Raw genomic sequence first — 20,920 nt, 5'->3', positions numbered from 1 at the left:
ATTTCTTACAGGTGGGGCCGTTGTTGGCCGGAACATGCTAGCATTCTGCTAATAACATATATGTGATGTGACGTCATCACATTTTTGAACGCTTTTTTAGAGCAGATAAGTGAACTTAAAAATGCAATTTTCAGCTGAGTGTATTATTTTAGCCCCCCCCCTTTCGAATACAACATTTAAATTACTAGACAAAAAATTATATCCTGAGAAAAGTGGGTTTTGAGGGGTATTTTGCCATAGACCCCCATTCATTCTGCACTCGCGAGCGAGCGCCCCCGCATGGATAGAGACGTGTTACTGCAACCAATCCAGAACCCGGAAGTAAGCAGAGAGTGCCAATTCTCTTCCAATAGACGAATCCGGCGAAACTACCGGAAGTAAAGCGGGCGACATAACTGAGCTGTTGCTGGGTAGCGTTGCGCCATTGCCTCCTATTGGTTTAGTTGCAACTTGTGTCCACTGGAATAAACAGCCCGCGATTTACGACTGTCACTAAAGTGTAACTTTTATAATGTCGAGTGGGAAAACATGTTCCGTTATCAATTGTTTCAGTGGTGGCAGTACAATTTCAGTTTGGAAGAGTAAACGTTGTGAGTTACATAAAATACCCCGGGTCGACTCCCCCTGTCCGGTGCCATACGGTTTACACAGATTTCTGTAATGCTGTAAACATAGACGGCCCAATCTGCTGGTATTATTAAAGGTTTAAAATAACAAATTAAATTAAATATAATGCAGTTTTTGTTATAATAATAACAATTATTTAATGACATAAGTAAAAAATTTAATAAATATGTAATATAGTGCTCAGCAAAATCTCCTCTCTAGCTATTTTTTCTATTCAATTAACATGCTATGGTCATTAATGGCTTTCCTGAGCTAAATGTAACGTTATGTGACATTGTTCTGCTGTTATATTGACCTCTTTCCATGGTTTAAAAACACTAATTGGTCGATATTATGTATACTTTCTAGCTGTACCTTACCCTTGCCGTTTGCAATGTGAAAATGAGATAAATAATGGACACAAATGAAAAACATGAATTCGTTTATTTGATGTCATTCATTTATTTATTGTTGCCAAATGGACAGATCTTTTTATAGTTTCCTCGTTAGCTAACGTTAGCCTAGCTAGCATAGTTATTGCCAAGCTATTTTCATAAATAATCTGTAAGATCGTTTGTACCTTCATCTGTGACTGGAGGCCACTGTCTAACATCATCAACCCAACAAGTCATTCTGCCTGGCTGTAGCTGTCATCGAGGGTGCGTTATCACGGAGGTTTGTTTACATACCGGTAACAGCTCAGTAATGGCGTCGCCACAAGATGGTAGCCTACACAGAACGCTCGTCGGATTCGTCTATAGGGTATATCTCGAACGTCGCATTACGAAACCGGAAAACAGAACGCATCGCTTCCGGTTCTTTTGTATGTGCTTCATGCATTTTTTACTGTTTTACTCAAGATAACTTAAAAGGAGCGAGCAAAGATGATCATAACCAATGTCCCTCGCATGTGAAGATCGATATTTAAAAGTAAAAAAAAAAAAAAATCTTCACACTAACGTTAAGATATTTAAATAGAATAAAACGCCAATAACAAAGTGAGATAGGTAGGTTAGCTGATTACCTTAAAATTCCATAGATATCGGCGTCAGTTCATACGGCTGTTAACACTTTCTATGACAAGCGGATGCGATGAGACCAGGTTTCCGGTTTCGTCATGCGACGTTCGACATATACCCTATTAGACATTCTCTGATGATACTTCATGAGGCACACGCGCGCGGTCTCTTGCTCTCTCTCCCTCTCTGCCGTGCACGCGCTGCGCGGTTTGGGGCACAGTCTCTGTCTCGCGGGCGCGCTCGCTCTAGATTCCGGAGATTTTAACTAATTCGCGGGCATCAGTGAGCCGCTATCAATATGCGGGAGACTCCCGGAACTTCCAGGAGACTTTTTTTTTACACCATAGCTTCGTAACGTTACTTGAGCAACAGCGCAAACTCATTCGGAATATTTTAAAGGCGTAACAGCTGATGAAAAAGCAGAGACGATTGTAGACGAAAATGAAGAGAGATTTAATCTTATTTTTTATTTTATGCAAAACATTTTCGTCTCGTCTTTTTTCGTCAACAATAATGCATGTTAATTTAGTCTTAGTCAGCGTTTTTGAACAGTAGTGCAGTCTCGTCATCGTCTCGTCTTAGTCATGGAAAAAAAAGTCGTTGACGAACATATTTCGTCTCGTCTCGTCTGACGAAATTACAGTTTTTCTCAGTCGCTTTGGTGCATTTCTTAGATCAAAAGTGCAATTCTTGATACTACTTGTACAAATTCCAAATCATCTAGTCACTTGTGCACATCATTAAAGCAATTTCTTATTCCTTTGAACAAATTGCAATTGCTTTTGTACATATTGCAATTGATAATGTACAAGTGTCACTTTTTTTCCACATTTTCAATTGCTCATGTCATGGTGATCAAAATATAGTAGATGGTTCTCTGTTGAGTAGTCTTACCCCTCAAAACATCTAGGCATTAGTTCCTTGTATAAGCCATTACATGCTAAATTGTTTGTCTATTTGTCATAAACTCTCAAGCATAGTTTTACACATTTACACAAAACAAATTAAACTGTGTGTTCTGGGATATAGCATATAATGGAGTTGGAATCAAGTGAACCCTCTCACAACTTTGTATACGTGGAAGAGGCTGGCTTCAACCTGAGCAAATGCAGAAGGCGGGGTCGGAATATCATCGGTCACAGAGCTACTGTGGATTTGCCAGGCCAACGGGGAGGAAATATCACCATGTGTGCTGCTATTTCGGAGCATGGTGTCCTAACCCATATCCCCCTTATAGGGCCATACAACACCCAGCATCTTCTCAACTTTTTAGAGACTCTCTACAGGGCTGTCATCCCTGATGATGAGAGGGGTCTGTTTATAGAGAGCTGTGAAAAACAAAATCCTGTCCAGTCTCTTTCAATCAATAACCCTCATACAGTAATATGTAAATAGTACTGTTGAAATTGATATGCCATAGAAGTGCAGCCTTGTGCATTTTCAATACAGTAACTGTCATCCAAACTGTAGCCAAGTTTACATCAGGTAATACTGTCAAAGTATACAGTTACATTGACAACATGCCTAAACATTTTGACGACCTTGTTCGTGAACAATGACTCAATGACTTATCATTCTGATGACACTGACATGATCATTGGCATGAATATTTACTTTTGAGAGATGTACTAAAGATTTTTAGTGACTGACTAGCTTAAGAAACATATCTATTGTATATTGCAGTTTGTACAAATTGTTCTGAGAAATGCACTTATTATTTTGCACATGTTAGGGATGATGTGAAAAATGCACCAAAGCGACTGAGAAAAACTGTAACACTAATAGATAGATAGATGGATAGATAGATAGATAGATAGATAGATAGATAGATAGATAGATAGATAGATAGATAGATAGATAGAGACAGACAGACAGACAGACAGAGATAGATAGATAGATAGATAGATAGATAGATAGATAGATAGATAGATAGATAGATAGATAGATAGATAGATAGATAGATAGATAGATAGACAGACAGACATACAGACATAGATAGATAGATAGATAGATAGATAGATAGATAGATAGATAGATAGATAGATAGATAGATAGAGAGAGAGAAAGAGAGTCAGACAGACAGACAGACAGACAGACAGACAGACAGACAGATAGATAGATAGATAGATAGATAGATAGATAGATAGATAGATAGATAGATAGATAGATAGATAGATAGATAGATAGATAGATAGATAGATAGATAGACAGACAGACAGGCAGGCAGGCAGGCAGGCAGGCAGGCAGGCAGACAGACAGAGAGAGACAGACAGACAGACAGATAGATAGATAGATAGATAGATAGATAGATAGATAGATAGATAGATAGATAGATAGATAGATAGATAGATAGATAGAAATATGTAGTCAGCATTTTGAATGTACACTGTCACATTTAACCCACACACTCTCACTATCACAGTATTGCATGTAATCAGTGTACACACGTACTCAAACTTTCCCCAGGTAGGTGTTCTCCACTTTCCCTCCGCACTACTGGACTGACAGCAATATGCAACACAAGATTAGCTGTCCATTGTGGGCGACATGTGACTTGTTTGTATACATAAAACCAAAATACACAGCACATTGTTTTAGATGTGGGATTTCTGGTGGACAGTGACTCATGGGTTGACCTTTTCAGAACGATGTGGGATTATGAAACTACAGTGTCAACATGGGGTAAACTCTGCGTGAACGCTAATCACATCGTCTACCGCTGATATATAAATGACTTGCCTGTTGGACAATCCAATTATTTTTTAAAAACATCTTCGTTTTGGTGTATATTGTACACATAATGTGAGAAATACCAAGTCCACGACGTTCCTTTGCACATGTACTTTCCTTAGTCATAGCCCATAAATCTCTCTAACACAAAGTCCCTTTGTATCAAGCTGATGAATTATTGACAACACCGCTTTTTTCCCCCCCGTATTCTTCTTCAATATTTCAAATGCTATACTCCCTTTTATTTTGCTGTTCTCGGCTCAGTGTTTTTTAAATAGGAACAAAGACGTGGAGGCTTGGGTTTGCTGTTCACGTTCACGGGAAAATGATGCAAAAGAAAGACTTTTATCAGAACCTATCAATCAATAGACCGATAAAAGACAATGATCCATTTATGTGCGAGCGTGTGCAGTATAAGGTGAATAAGGTGTAGTTCTCGTGAGCTTTCTGCTGATAGAGTCTCGGAGATGTGAGGAACATCAATAGTAAAGTATAAAAGACGCACCTTGACGTTTTACTTAGAGAGCTGTGTGTGTGCAGATCCGGGAGGAAAATTTATTCCGACAGAAATAAGGCATATCGTCAACTTTCTTTGCAAAACTCATGGCTGTCACAGGTAAGTTCAAAACACACCACCATTGCTTCTTCCATTTTTTTTTTTTTTTTTTTTGCCCCCTTTAACTTTCAAGATCAGATCTCGTTTGGTGCGTTTTTAAACTCGGGTTTGTAACCGATGTGGAACAAGAACCCGAGGCACTAGCTGGTCTTGCTTTTAACAAGCACCTCAACCGTGTCACCTTTCCCCAACTCAAAGAAATAATAATGACTTGCGTCTTGTATGTAGAATGATTGCCATTTCATTTTTGTACTTTGCAATATGTAAATCTTCCGTTTCTGCATGACTCACTTTTTGCAATATGCACTTGACATTTATTTATTTATAATTAAATATTACATTTTATGTTGATTCCTCCTCCTCATATAGTCCCTGCCCAAAGGTCAACACCTACAAAGCAACTGTGTTATAGTGTCACATATCAAAACATCTTCATCTGACATATTTGATGTTTGATTTCAAGTCTGGTATTGGGACCTCTTAAAGGAACATGCCGACTTTTTGGGACTTTAGCTTATTCACCGTATCCATTCATACACTTTTCATCTCCGTGCGTGCCGTAACTCTGTCTGACGCACCCACCGCTAACCTAGCTTAGCACAAAGATGGAGGTAAACGGCTCCAGCTAGCATACTGCTCCCAATAAGTGACGCTAATATTCCACCCAAATAGCAGTGCTTCGCCTTCTGAGAATATAGTTCCCAGTATGTATACGGTTAGAAGATGGCTGTGTCTCATGTGACCTTGTTATTTGTACACAGTGTGACTATACAAATCACAACATGTAAATAGGAAAATGTTGGCGTTATTTTGTCACTTATTAGGAGCAGTATGCTAGCTGGAGCCGTTTACCTCCAGTCTTTGTGCTAAGCTAGGCTAGCGGTGGGTGCGTCAGACAGAGTTACGGCACGCACAGAGTTGAAAAGTGTATGTATGGACTTATCTAACTCTGGGGGATACGGTGAATAAGCTAAAGTCCTAAAAAGTCGGCGTGTTTCTTTAATCTTCCTGTCAGACAATGAAGTGTTAAACCTTGAGAAGATAAACACTCTCTCGCCATTTCAGTCAGCTTTCCATGCAAGTCTCTGTAAAAACAAATTACGTCCCACATGTTTTGCAGTGTTTTTATCATATTTGGTGTTATTACACCTGGGGTCACACTAGAATCTACGTCCGCTTTCTACAAGTTTCGTTTTAATATTACTTCTTGCAGTCTTCTCTCGCTTTTTGTTTTTAAAGTGAGTCAGATGATGTTTGTCTGCAGTAATCTCTCACCCTTTTATAGACATCAAAAATGCGCTTCGGAGCTCCATCTAACGTGAGTTAGCAGCAAGTAATGGCGTGCATTAAAAAAAAAATCACAGGTGGAGATGAAATAAAAGAGGTAATTTGAAGTGTCTGCCTACTTCAGCATAAGAAATAAGGTCTTGGTTGGAAAACTGTTCATTCTGCATCACTTTTGAGCTTCTTTTAAAGAACTTAAAAGATTATTTATTTCTTTAAATGAGAGCAGAGTAAAGATAAAAAATAATGCATCTGAGTCATGCGGGTTCCAAATACAGCAAGTCAAAACACCACTAACAAGCATATTAAATATCAAACTTTGATGAATAACTCATCCTGCATGTTTATGCTACAGGCATGAATGACACCTAGAAGGGCTCCAGACAACAACAAAAAAGGACTCCTATTAGAAAAATAGGTGCCCAAATTATTTTGTAAGTGCCAAATAACCGCATTCTTCCATCTTAAAAATATATCTAAATTACGACATTTCAATGAAAAATGCGGAACAGTTAGTTCATGAGTTCATGACCTCAAGCCTAGATTATTGTAATGCTCTACTGGGTGGTTGCCCTGCACGCTTAATAAACAAACTCCAAAACGCAGCAGCTCGAGTTCTTACCAGAACCAGGAAGTATGACCATAATAGCCCGGTTCTGTCAACACTGCATTGGCTCCCTATTAAACATTGTATACATTTTTTAATATTGCTGACTACCTACAAAGCACTAAATGGTTTAGCTCCCCAGTACTTGAGCGAGCTCTTAAAGTATTATAGTCCTTTGCGTCTATTCAGTTGATAATACCTAGAATATCAAAATCAACTGCTGGCGGTCCTTTTCCTATTTACCACCAAAACTTTGTAACAATCTCCCTAACATTGTCCGGGAAGCAGACACACTCTGTCAGTTTAAATCTAGACTAAAAACACATCTCTTTTACCTGGCATTCACATAGAACATTAATAATTTTACTGATTTGAATAATAGAAAGTATATTAGGCTGCATAGATTAGGTCAGCCAGAAACGGGGACACATCCTATAACACCCGATGTACTCGTTAATGTTAGTCTTTCCATTTACTCCGAGGTTTACTGAAGTCAGCCGGATCCAGATCAGACGGTGAACGTGTGCCTGAACACGACCACAACGCATCCCTGAAGTACCAGCCTCATCGGCCCTGTGAAGGCCTCATGGACACCTCAACAAACTCGTCTCCATACCGGCGTGATGACTCCGACCTCCAACCAGACGGAACTGGATAAATATTGTGAATGTTCTCATCCAATCTGACTTCTGACCTGTAATGTTGCCTGAATCATAGTCTTACACTGTTCGTTCGTTGGCCAGAGGAGAACTGGCCCCCGACTGAGCCTGGTTTCTCCCAAGTTTTTTTTCTCCATTCTGTCCTGGTGGAGTTTTGGTTCCTTGCCACTGTTGCCTTGGCTTTTGGCTTGCTTAGTTGAAGACATTTATTAAAAAATATTATTGATCTGCCTTACTTAAGGTGGACGATGACGCAGTTTTCTTCTAGAAACAAACGTGTTGTAATATTTTCATGTTATCACTGTGAAGCTGCTTTGATGCAATTTGTATTGTAAAAAGCGCTATATAAATAAAGGTGACTTGACTTGACTTGACATAGCATGTTTTAAATATTTCAGTCATCCTGTCATGGGTTTACATCTGCTCTTTTTCAGCATCGACTTTTTCATTCATCTTGTGGATTTCCTGGGAACCAGGTTTCACTGAAAGTGGGAACTGAACTTGAGAGCTATATACAGTCACAAAGAATAGTTTGGCCTCCTCCTCAATGTAGAAATGTTGTCAAATGTCTTTGAACACACCCAGTGTTTTTTTCTTCTTCATTAGCAATATCTGAGAGGTACATTTGATGAAGGCAGCTCTTCATATGCAATCATATAGGCGGTGTTAAATTAAACATTTTAGCTCTTTACATTCTTTCTCCTCAGACAACAGGTCAAGTAAAAATGTAATGAATAATTCATATATTTAGCAAAATGCTCCTTTCTACAGTTCTTTTTTTTAACTGTCTACCGAGTTTATGGACATTGAATGGCTTTTCTGAGGAAACGTTGCATGACGTTGTTTACAAGCTGTTTTATTGACGGATACAGAACTGAGCAATTTTAAGGAGACATGATACATTTAATAATGTTAATTTTGTGATAAAATTGAGACTTATAATGTGAAGTTCCCTTTCAAAAGCTGCTCTCTATGCTACGTTGCTCAACTCTATTGGAAAAACCTTTGTGTGTGGACAGTTGTGAAGCATGTGTGCAAACATGCCAGTGAACTTGACCTTAGATAACCTATGACAATGACATCATTGGAATGTGCGCTCGTCAGAAGCTATAAATGGATGTGCAACAGGTACGACTTCAGGTTTTGGTCACCAATCTGCATTGATTTGATCAAAAATACAGTAAAATTATTTGATAAATAAAAAGTTCAAAAGAACAGCACTTATTTGAAATAATTTTTTGCAACTTACATCGGTATATATATTTATTTATTAATTAGCCCATATAGCCTAATGTTAATATTCTGACCAACAAAATGTGTAAAATCTAAAATGAACTGATAACCAACTAATAGCTAATACATGTTAATGGCATAAATCATGGCCAACACTTCTGGGAATGTAATTTTACTGTTTGTTGCTGGTTTGATGGCTTGTTTTACCATAAATTATATGGTGGTTTATATTTATACTTAATTTAGTATCATTTAAAACATAATTTACTGTAAATGTGTGAATGTTCTTGCTGAATATTATGTAGATGAATTAAGAAATTATATGTAATGATTTGGAAATTCCATGATTTTTTTTACAGTATTTAACAGTAGAATTATCATTCAAATAATTAAAAAAATATCACCATATATGGTAAAGTAACTTACAGTAACCATTTAACAGGTATTTACTTAGATATTCTTTTACACGTTTTAGTTTTTTTCAGTGTTATTTAATTTTTTTGCAGACTTGCATTGAAGGTACGACTTGAGAGTAAAGAAACCGTTCAAAAATATTGGGTTAAGATTTATTTCAAAAGAAAGCTTGTATTTATTTGATCGATACAGCACACACAGTGATATTATGAAATATGATTACAATTTAAAATAAATGTATTGCACAAGAAAACACTCACAGTTTCTTTAGAGAAGTCTTTTTTCAAGACTTGAGCTTGATGTCTCTTCTCTTAGTTTTCCAAGCAGCATTGAGTACTAGTGACCTGCGCTGGCAGCCATGGTCGTGTGTGTGTGTGTGTTTGTGTTTACGCGAGGCTGCCGCTGGAACTAGACGATAAACACGGCCCTGACGCGGTCCATCCAGCTGCTCTCGTTCCCCTGGGCATCACTGTCTCCTGCTTCGCTATCAGTAACGTGGTCAGGTGTCATCAGAAATACAGCAGCCATATTGACCAGCTCTTGCCCAGAGCAGCGGGAACACTTCACCTGAGCCGAGGTGACCTTACGACCTCCAGCCATACGGAGGCCTGATGCGAGGAGGAACGACTGCTCCTTACTAGGGTGGACAGAGTCCGCAGGGCACACGCTTCGAAGAAAAGAAGCAGATGAACACCAAAACAACAGCAGCCGCGATGAAAAAGCAGGTAACCTATAATGACCCTGGAGTGAGGAAACGAATAAGAGGTTTGGGACTCTTTCAATGCCTATTTTTCTTGATATGGAAGCAGCTTTGGTTTGGTCCCCATAGCAACCGTACGGATTCAGACCGCTATAAAGACGACTGAAGACATCTGGTTATCTTATGTAATGAAATTCACACGTTTTAGTGTTTCTTATGACTTCAAGTAGTTTCTGTTGGCAATGTAATGAGAGAATGAGACCATGCGTTTCAACATGCTAGTCTTCTAAGAGCTTCTGTGGGTCTAGAGGAGGCCTGCTTCATCACGAGGATATCCTGAAGAAAGAGGTCAGCGGTTAATGAGATGTGGAACATTTCTGTTGCAGAAACACAAGCTGTTGGAAAGTGTCTTTCCTTTGCCTGGGCGATGAGGATGTGCTCCACTGTTGCTTCCTGATTGATTAGACCATATCCTTATAGACCATGTCGATACACACACACACACACACACACACACACACACACACCCACACACACACACACACACACACACACACACACACACACACACACACACACACACACACACACACACACACACACACACACACACACACACACACACACACACACCACACAACCATGGTTTTGTTTTTGTGATTTATGGGGACTTTCCATAGACATAATTATTCATTATAATTATAATTATAATGCTCAAACTATATATTCTTTCACCAAAACCTAAATATACCCATTACATTTCTGCATTTTTACATTTTCCAAAAACATCACTTGGTATGATTTATAAGCTAAGAAAAAGACAAAAAATGTCCAAGAATTTTGGATATTGCCATCTTTGTGGGGACATTTTGTCCCTATAATGTAGGGTTTACCTGAAACACACACACCCACACACACCTTTCTTTTAGTTTTGCTCTTGCTTTTCTATCTCTGCATAGAGACACCAAGTCAGCTGATTTGCTCCCAAATATCTGAAGAGACAAAGAAAGTCTCAAGGATTTTATCATGGTTTACTGTCTCAGAAAAATCAGCATGACTAAATATTCAGTTTCTATAACCACTAAAAGCATAGTTTTATAAGTTAATTTACCAGCCATAAAAACTTTCCAGACCAAACCTGTGTATTGATCGATTGAAATACAGTTTTAGACTCGCATTTACTGAAAAATAAATGTCTAGGCCCATTGTGATTTTGTTCTTCATATTTGCACCTCAAGTTCTGAAGGTTTCTCTTTTTATAAGCATAAATCTAACCAGCTTTAGTGAAAAATATCCTTTCTGGTCACACTTTATATTAAGTGTCCTTAATTATTATTTGTTAGGTACAATGCACTTATTATGTTGAATTTGTATTGTAAAACACACGTGCTGCAATTGAGGTGGGATAGAGGTAAGGTTAGGCACAGGTATCATGAGTAGGTTTAAGGGACGGATCAACCGTGTAATTATTGATGTAATAACAAAAATTACAGACGCAATTGCTTGCAGGTATTTTTAAATACAAGAACAATGTGAAAATATGTCTTTACAAATGATGTGCGCTGATGATTGTTTGACACATTAGTGTGTAGAAATGTAATAAAACTGGTCTTGAGCTGTTTCGTAACTCTGAATCCATTGAAACATTATCTGCCTTGTCCTGTTTGATTCTGGCTTCTCATTTTAAAAGGGAGTGCCCTTTATAAACCGGATTAATAAAACAAGCGCCGAGTTCAGTTTGTCTGTCTTTTTTTTTGTCTACTTCCTGCTATCTAGTTTTCCACGCCTCTGACTTGCCCTTTCTGTCTTCTCAGCTGCAGCGTCACCGCGCGTGTGGTTTTCCTCTCCTCGCGACACACAGGAAATGTTGCAGCAAAAACAAATTCAGTCACCTTTTCCATGCTGTTCTGAAGCCACAGTGTCTAAATATAGGGGCTTCAAAAGACTAAAATAAATAGTTCAAACAATGGTGTTTGGGTGTTTTTAACCACTGGAAGTGTAAAACATGTCTTAGATTTGTTTGTTGAGGTTGGATTTGGCATGTTAGTTAGTCTCTCTGATCACTCCGAGAACTGATGAGTGTGTAACTATCTGCATACCGTAGGTGCACTTCAACACATGCAGTATTTTCAACTGATGTTTCATCAATCATGTTAAAATCATACAATCATTCATAAAATTGGATTGAATCACGAGAATTGAATCATGCTAAATTTGTAGCAAAGCTACATTGTATGTGTATAGGGGAAGTTGACTCAAGCAATCATGGATTTGAGTCAAAAGTTCAAATACAGTATATGTGTGTTTTCTCAGGCGCTTTGACTTGATGTGTTATATATTGAATCAAACTGTTTTGTGTTTCACTGTTTGAATTGTGCTTAAAAGGGACTTTAAACAGTTTTATTTTTCTCAAATCAGGTCAATAAACTGCAAAGTGTTAAATGAACTGAATCTTTTCTCCTGGGGGGAGTAACAACGGAAACATTCAATAGAAACTTTAAAGTATCTGACTATATAGAAAATGACTTGAGTATAACTGGGGTAAACGGTTCGACAACTATCCCCAGTCTCCTCATACATGAAATTATGTACATTGTGTGTTTAAATCGATCTGAATTCTGAATTGTTCTGTGTTGTCACAGACTAAACATTAGACTATTAATTCGCTTTATTGTCAAGTTAACTATAGACATCTTAAATGAGACGACATTTGTTACAAGAGCCACATGCACTTCAAAAGTTTGTTTTGGTATCTAAATGGGTATATCTCCACATATTTAACTTTAATTGGTAAAAAGGACAAGATCCCTCCTTCCCTTTGAACTGTTGTCTATACATGGATAAAGGCCACTGGGTCAGCGGAGCCTTTAAGAAAGCAGATTAGATCTCATTGTCTGTGAGTAAAGAAAGCAAAAGTCCCGCTATAAATAGCCAGATGTAAACTCCTCTATTTGTGTCTTCAAGCAGCAGCGAGCGGATAGAAGTAATGAACCTGACTGAGGTGACTCTGGCCTCACAATGTTCAGAGCCTCCCGCCTTTGTTATTTTACAAAGGAATAGTTCACACAAAAAAATGATAATTCAGTCATCATTTATGCACCCTCATAAAGTCCAAACCCGTATGATTTTCTTTTTTATCTGTCGGAACAAAAAAAAAAGGAGGTACTTCGTGAAGAAAATAGATATGTATATTAAACATGGGCTGTTAAAGGGATAGTTCACTTTAAAATTAAAATTCTGTCATCATTTACTCACCCTCAAGTTGTTTCAAACCTGTATTAATTTATTTCTTCTGCTGAACACAAAGAAAGATATTTTGAAGAATGTCAGTAACCAAACAGTAGTCTGTACCCATTGACTTCCATAGTATTTTTTTTTCCTACTATGGAAGTCAATGGGTACAGACTACTGTCTGGTTACTGACATTCTTCAAAATATCTGTCTTTGTGTTCAGCAGAAGAAATAAATTAATACAGGTTTGAAACAACTTGAGGGTGAGTAAATGATGACAGAATTTTAATTTTAAAGTGAACTATCCCTTTAAGTTCTAAAAAGGACTAATTAAGTAGCATAAATGAAGTCCATATGATTCCTTTATTATATTCCAACACTTCTGGAGCAATATGATGATAAACTGTTATTCACTGAAAATCTTACACTCTGCCACAACTCTTAGATGTATATATTCAAATTCTCAGCTTTTAAATATATAGAATCGGTTGTATTCTAGCTTCTTGCATTCGGTTTTTATCAACAATTAAATGTGGGCATGTTTCATAAAAGAAGCAACATTTTGAGCAAAAAGCTGAGAAAAACTTGTTTTGTCGAAGACTACATCTGAATCGTATCCTATACCTCATCCAGGGTCGACAGTTCATTCAGTTACGCTATAGTTTTGATTTATATGCTGTTTAATGTTCATGATTGCGTTATTTTACACATACATCTTATTATTCTATCGCTTGTTTCTGCTTCTTCTTCACCTGTGTTTTGATCAGGAGATTCAGTGCTCTTTCAGAAGATGTGTAATAGCGCCCCCTACCGTATAACAGTGAAAACATTGAAAGCCAAAATTCTGTCAATGGCGGGGAAAGAGTTAAGCATTGACATATTCACATTTGGCATATGCTTTCACCCAAAGCAACTTCCATAGCATTCAAGCTACATAGTTCTTCTCATGTCATGCATTACTTGTGAATCGAAACCAATAGTGTTTGAGGTACAGGATTAGATATAACAAACCTGTCGTTTGACTAACTTTAAATATGCAGCGTCTGGCAAGATTTCGACAGAATAATGACTATTTCTGTGCACCTCTTTCTTTAAGGATCTTCTAAAAGTGTCTTTTTATTTTATGGCATACTATGTTACTATTATAGAGACATTTGGAATAGCTCAAGCTCACTTAAAGGGATAAGGCACCTCAAATTCAGCTTAGATTGTTTACTCTGCTTTTACACTTGAGAGTCTCCTCATAAACACGTTGTGACAGTGTATCCATCATGTCACCGTATTACACATCAATGAAAAATAACCTTGGTTAAAGTAGTCTCTAAACAGCCATTGCAATATTGAGGCTATTGCCTCACTGCTATAACACACAAATTTTATTAAACACTGTTACCAAATTCAGCCAGCAAAACGGCATACAGTGAAATTACTTCTAGAGCCATTTTAGATTTAATATGGGCTCAGATAGTTATGGTAGTTTCATATTTATAGAGGACTTTAATTTGTTATTGGTCTATGAGGCGGCTGTTTTATGCTGATGAACAGTGTACTGTATAAAATTCCCCATGTGCTTGCTTGACTGTATCCCGGGCTGAGCTCTGCCATGTGGAGCTGGATTTCCCCTGGATTCGCTCCAGTCTCCCCCACCTCCCTGCGACTCCGACTCTCATTCTTTCCTGTGCATCCGACTCCTCACTATGTAAATGGCCAGTTGGCCTCCCAAGTCCTCTGGCATTTCGTATTCCTTAACACACAGAGTTCACAGCTTTGTATTAACATCTGACCTTTCATGAAGTGGCTGGCTTTGCTTTTCAGAGACACTAAGCTACATAAACAACTGCCTAACTAGCACTGTGTTATGATAAAACCTTCCCAGAGGCTAAATGTATTGCTTACAGGCTGCTCTGCTCAGAAGTTCTCAGTTGCAGATCTCAGTCTCAGATGTTCCTCCTAATTCTGCGCATAGTTGCAACAGTAAGACTACATTAATACGTGTCCCAGACAGCAACGTAGTGTCGGACCAGATCCGGCCACATCGGGTATGTGTGGATTCAACGCGTACCAGATGTGGGCCGGATCTGGGTCAAAATATTGCTGCTGTCTGGGGTAATAAGTATGGTCTGTTAAGCTCCAAAAAAAGGCCAAAAAGCACCTTAAAAGTAACACAAATGTAGTCCATACCATTTCTGCATTACTTTCCAGCACTTCTGAAGCAATATGGTGTATTTGAGTGAAGAGCCCGCCAAAACACAAGCTGTTATTCACTGAAAATCTTACACTCTGCCACAGATCTCATTTGCATATTCAAACTTGATATGCCACAGTCACTAACAAGCACCAATGATATTCACATTTGGCAGATGCTTTTATCTAAAGAAGCTTCCAGAGGATTTAAGGTACACATTTTTCTCAGTTCATGCATTAATTTGTACTTTAGAGAATTTTACAAGAAACATTTGAATTGAGATTCATGAACATTTAAATCTCTGTCTTTGGTGTCTTGGTGAGATATTGTTAAGATCCGTTCAACGCTATCTCACGACCAATTCGTACGAGTGAGTTAAATGTGGCTGATTCGTATGAATTCCTATGATTTGTCTAAACCCCAGTGACGGTTAGGTTTAGGGGCGGGGTCAGGGGTAGGTCACTCGTACGAATTGGGAAACTCGTTAATAAATCGTACAAATTTGTACAAGAGAAGTCGTATGAATTCGTACGAATTAGCCACCTCGTAAAGTTCGTAAGAATCGGTCGTAAGATCGTGTTGGATCTATTCTGATTCTCTAGAGGAGACACTTTTAATATTACAAATCTGAGAAGGACCAAACTAAAGTCTTAAGGCCATTGCACACTGAGTCCGAAATTTTCGTATGCGTTTTTTTCGTATTCGTGATTCGGTGGCTCTGAATTGTCAAAGCACCATTCAAACTGCTTGTTACGGATGCGAAAAACGCAGATATCGAACCCGTTTCGTTTTTTTTTTTTTACGGACGAAAGTTTCGGAGGCAGTGTGCAAGCGTAGTCTAAATGTCTAAACGTTTAGACATAACGTGAGGTCGTATTTATTTTTTATTTCGGCCTTTAATTTACTGTTTAGGAGAAACAATAACATTTTTAAGATATTAAATCATTCTTATTTGTTATTAAAACATTTTTTGAATAGGATTTAAAGTTAATACAATGGTACACGAATATGTTAATAATAGAGTTGCTACAGTTCTACCATGTACATTTTTTGTTGGTTCCAAAACTCTAAAATGTTGTTTAATGTTTCTGCCCGGAAAATTCCTCAAGCAAATGTAACAACAGCACATCCAAGTTTTTTAATCAACAACACTCAGTAAGCATGCTTTCAGGGAATACTAAAACACAGGGTTTTAGATAAAACTTTGTAGTTTCCATCTCAACTGAGCTCCAATTCCCAGCCATCATAAATCTTCTATCTCAGATTATTGCGTAATCAGAGGGGGAAATATGATGCCAATAAAGAGCGTGAGCCGGCGGGATATTATTGGTGGGCGTTTATTCTACAAGAATTATACAAGGATTTGCCATATAATTCAGAGGGGGCTATAGCTAGGTCTAGTGGGGACATTTATATTCACACCACAGAGATTGAGTGATATTGCCCTATACGCTGTGCCGTTTTATTGCCAGCAAAGAGCTTTAGGGTGCGAAACAACTAGTCAAGAGCGTGCTGATATGAATGGCGCTCAAAAGCAAACGTGTTTTTGTAAATACTGGACTTTTTATCATTCATGTCCAGCCATTGTAATGTGCTAAAACAGCTGGATACGTGCAGTCACCTGCTAGGTTTGAGATTAGCATTTCTCTGTAATAATGAGACAGCCCTGCTGACATGCAGGTACCAGAGAGCATGTCGGCACTTGTCCTGCACTTCACTGCAATCCAATCACAACCAGTCAGACGACTATTACACCTCTGTCACGTCAATTTTTCCATACATAAAGCTGTTAGTCAACTTTCGTCAGAGCTAATGGTATAGCATTGGCAACATTATTTGGCCTAAAGACTTTTCATCGGTGCTTTCAAGCACAAGCTTTATAATGTTTCAGTAAGTGTTCAAGCAGAAAACCGAGACCGGATAAACAGAGCGCTCCATTGCAACATGTCTGGTTTAGATTATGAATGAAAGCATGATTTTATTAGAGGTGTAACTTTCTTAAACATGTCAATTGAGTCAGACAAGCGCAGACCTATTTCTGTTTCCTGATGAAAAGCATTAACCAGCAGCGGTGGCAAGAAATCAAAAGCCGTTTTCATCAGATAAGTGCCTCTGTCGCTTGGTTTGTCTGCTTGTGAACAAGGTCACAAGGCTGTTTTTTAGGATCTGACTTGTTGCGGCGTTGTGTGTAAGGCAGAGCTGTTTCCGCTTTCCACGCGTCAGCATTAGACTCTCCATTTCTGGGTTTGTGATATCACGGAGCACAGGAAGTGACATCACGTCCTTGTTTGTGAGGCCTAGTAATTGTGGGCTAGACGACAAATGACAGCTGTGCTGGAAAATGGATACGAGTGCGGTTAGAGGTTAGCCTCATAACCGTGTTGCTTTATTGCCGTCTTTCTGCCTTTTTCTAACAACAGGCTTAAATGCGTACCGTTTTTCATATGGAGACAAATACTGTGTCACACATTCAGTGTTTAAAGGCTTTCGGTTTGATTAAATCTACAAGAGCTGCATGCCTTTGGTAACATTTATTGCAGTTTATACAATAAGCAACGACTCAGTTTAACGTTTTAAAAGTCAACAGTGTGTTCTTAAAGTTAGAATAGTTGTTGTAATCAAGTGAACTGAATTCAGGATATATGATCGGTTTATGTAAAACAGGTGTGGAACAAACAACAGCCTGTATACTGTACTTTCCACCCCGCTAAGACCACAGGTGCAAACCTCATGGGAGGGTTTTTGCATAGTAAAATGGCCACAGCACTGGAGGGTTATAGCATTCACTCATGCACTGTGCACAATGGAAACTGTCACCTACTAGTAGTCACGTATGCCACCTGACGTGTTGACCATAACTGCTGGTATAGCGTATATATAATCTAAAATGAAATATTATAATACTTATAATCCAAGTAAATAAATTAAAGACATATTGTCTGATATAAGATACTGTGTGAATATTAGTGCTGGGCAATGATTAATCGCATCCAAAATAAAAGTTTGTGTTTCCATAATATGTGTGTGTGTACTGTGGATAATTATTTTGTATATATAAATACACACATGCTTGTATGTATTTAAGAAATATTTGCATGTACATACTGTGTATAGATTTATATATAATTTATATTATATATAAATATTTTACATATAAATAACTCATTTTTCTTAAATATATACATGCACGTGTAATATACAAAATAATTATCCACAGTACACACACATAATAATTATGGAAACATAAACTTTTATTTGGCATGCGATTAATCACGATTAATCGTTGCCCAGCACTAGTATACATATATTACATATATACGTTCGTTCATACGTGTATATATATACATTATTACAATGAACTATACTTATATTACTTTTGATTATAATTTGAACTGCAGTGTTTTAAATTCGATGGTAAACCTAAAGCTATACACTCTTAGAAGAAAGGGTATATGTAGAACTTCATATATAGAAACTTTTTGGGGTTCCCGTCATGTGATCATTAATGGGTTTAGTTTTAATTAAACACAATTGAAGATATTTTTAAGGAAATCTGAAAGATTTCTGTCCATCCATTGACAGTCTATGCAACTACCACTTTGACACTCTTCTGAAGAGACTCGATCGCTTTATGTGATGACCAGACTGAATTTAGGCTTTTAATCACATATAAGTATCGAAGACAAACGAGTGTCGGGTTTGAAACAACATGAGGGAGAGAAATTAATGACAGCATTTTCATTTTTGGATGGACTATCCCTTTAAGTGTACTAAATTGCAACTTCATCATTATAAATGTGCAATTATTTAAATATATAACATGCATGTTTCAATAAAAATGACTTTATATTTTAGTTGACCTTAAATCAGGGGTGTCAAAATCAGTTCCTGGAGGGACACAGACCAGCAGAGTTTGATCGAACACACTCAAGACCTTCAGGCTTATTTGAAAACTACAGGCATGTGTGTTGGAGGATAGTTGGACCTAAACTCTGTAAGACTGTGGCCATCCTGGTAGTACACTTCAACCTTCTTTCAAAGACAACATCAATTATTGTGAAATTAATTACACTGTCGAAAAAGCACTCTAACGTAAAGTCACATTTGTGCACTTGAATACATATAACACACAACCGTATCTTCCCATTTTATGGCAAAGTAGACTAGTATCCTCTACAATAAATCATGTTTTCATCTAAATAAAGAAAGCAAAGACAATAGGCTTGGGTACCTTGGAGACCAGTAGGACTTCTTTGCCATGGCAACTGTGCTGAGATACGGTGCAGTGATGTGGCTTCACCGACACATTCTGTGGAAGAATGCAGAAAGTGTGTTTGCTTCTGTCTTTCAACATACTTTGCATCTCACAGCATTATATTTGAAAACCAACCTATGAAAGAAAAGAGAAAAAACAAAACATGCTTGATCTAGCAAATGTCTAGTAGTGCACCCAAATAAAGTTGTGTTAACATCGTTTGTCACAGTACGCTGTTCAACAAAAGCCGGTTTTTCCTTTCGAGTATTTCTAAACACAGTATGTGTATTATCAAATATTATTGTGTGCACTGTTGGGTTTCATCAGTAAACAATGGACATGTCAAATCAAGCTTCATCACGTCCTTTAAAGCTACAGGTCTTGATATCACAAACGGAATAAGACGGATCTTCAGTTTTTTCAATAGACGACAAGATGCTTTTCTGCAAGTTCAGGTATATGTGTAAATGCACATATGTGGGTGTATGTTTGTCTACCCTGCGTCTCTCCCTCACTCATATTCCTCAAATGATGGAGTGCAAAGCACACACACACACACACGGGGTGAAGAGTGTGAGGTACCTACTGTGTGTGGAGAAAGCTTGTGTTAATTTCCTGTGGCAACAGAAAGAAGCGTCTGTATGCACTGCATTTAACAATGAGTTAAAGGGTAACTCGGGTCATGTGACTCAGATGAAGGAAGAAATGCCCTCAGTTGTTTTCTTCCTTCACTGTATAGTTGTGCTATTCATTTGGCATTGCTGACATATTTTGCTCAAGGAAATAGTTGATTGATTTGTTGCAGGCTTAACAAATTATGACTGATTTGATGGTGTGCCAGATGTGGTACACGCTACTGGTAAATCTGAGATGAAACAGTGAGCTTCATGTCCCCATCGCTATTTAGGTGAATCTAAATGCAGCGCTTTAATATGTAAAAAAACAAGACCATAATCCAACAAGAAGATAATACACAAAAGCAAAATCACTCGCAACAGTGTGCTAACAACACCAGACAATGCACTGACAGAACTTATTCGCCAATATATACACAAGGTAATGAACTAAAAGGAAACAGGTGTGAGTAACTAATGAAAAACCACGGTAACCGGGAATTAGCGGGAAAATGGAACAAAGGAAACAGGAAAAAATTAGTTCACGAGTCCATAAAAATGAAACAAGAACAACACAATAAGTAAGTAATATTTATATGAGTAATATTAAAACAACATGTACTTATAGGGTTAGGAATAAGGTTAGTTGTTTGTAATTATGTGTAATTTACTGTTATTGCTTTAGGAAGTGCATGTAGTGTGTAACAAGGACATTACAATCTTTTGTTGTGCTTTAAAGTACAGTTATTTCGCTGTGTTGACTACTC

At 37.8% G+C, this 20,920-nt stretch overlaps 1 long non-coding RNA gene across 1 annotated transcript; it reads right to left on the bottom strand.

The window, feature by feature from the left end:
* Window positions 1-14,192: 14,192 nt before the first annotated feature.
* On the bottom strand, window positions 14,193-20,144 carry LOC307008664. The gene is made up of 3 exons (XR_013799872.1): window positions 20,126-20,144; window positions 19,516-19,674; window positions 14,193-14,843 (listed from the first exon to the last, which is right to left on the bottom strand). It is a non-coding gene; the product is annotated as an uncharacterized lncRNA (long non-coding RNA).
* Between the last annotated feature and the right edge of the window lie 776 nt (window positions 20,145-20,920).

Source organism: Phoxinus phoxinus, assembly GCF_949152265.1.
Source record: "Phoxinus phoxinus genome assembly, chromosome: 12".
NCBI lineage: Eukaryota > Metazoa > Chordata > Actinopteri > Cypriniformes > Leuciscidae > Phoxinus > Phoxinus phoxinus.
This window is presented reverse-complemented; position numbering and strand designations above follow the sequence as displayed.